This window comes from Mastomys coucha, unplaced genomic scaffold, assembly GCF_008632895.1.
Source record: "Mastomys coucha isolate ucsf_1 unplaced genomic scaffold, UCSF_Mcou_1 pScaffold18, whole genome shotgun sequence".
Taxonomy (NCBI): domain Eukaryota; kingdom Metazoa; phylum Chordata; class Mammalia; order Rodentia; family Muridae; genus Mastomys; species Mastomys coucha.
This window is the reverse complement of record NW_022196900.1, coordinates 7,440,434-7,440,737: the sequence shown is the minus strand read 5'-3', so window position 1 is coordinate 7,440,737 and position 304 is coordinate 7,440,434. Positions and strand designations below refer to the sequence as shown.

The 304-nt window shown below is 45.4% G+C and overlaps 1 protein-coding gene across 10 annotated transcripts in view; it reads left to right on the top strand.

Annotated features, from left to right (window-relative positions):
• Window positions 1-304, top strand: part of Hemgn (hemogen) — a 19,888-nt gene that overhangs the window by 631 nt on the left and 18,953 nt on the right. The window lies entirely within an intron of this gene.

The following is a 304-nucleotide window of genomic DNA, read 5'->3' as shown; positions in this document are numbered from 1 at the left end:
GAAGGAGGAAAAGGACCAGGAGGAGCCAGGAGGGAGAGGAGGAGGAGGGGAAGAAGAGAAGGAAGAGGAGGAAGAAGGGAAAAAAGGGGGAGAGAAGAAGAGGTGGGGGGAGAGGAAAAGTTAGGCCTGGAGGCACAGCCTGTACTGCCAAATCCTAGCTATATAGGAGGCTTAGTCAAGAGGGTTTTGATTCAAGGCATACTTGGCTACAGAGTATTTTTGGCCAGTCTGGGAAATTTACTGAAAAAACTTCCCAAAATAAAAAGTCTTAAAAACAACAATAACAACAAAAAACCCTTCTCAT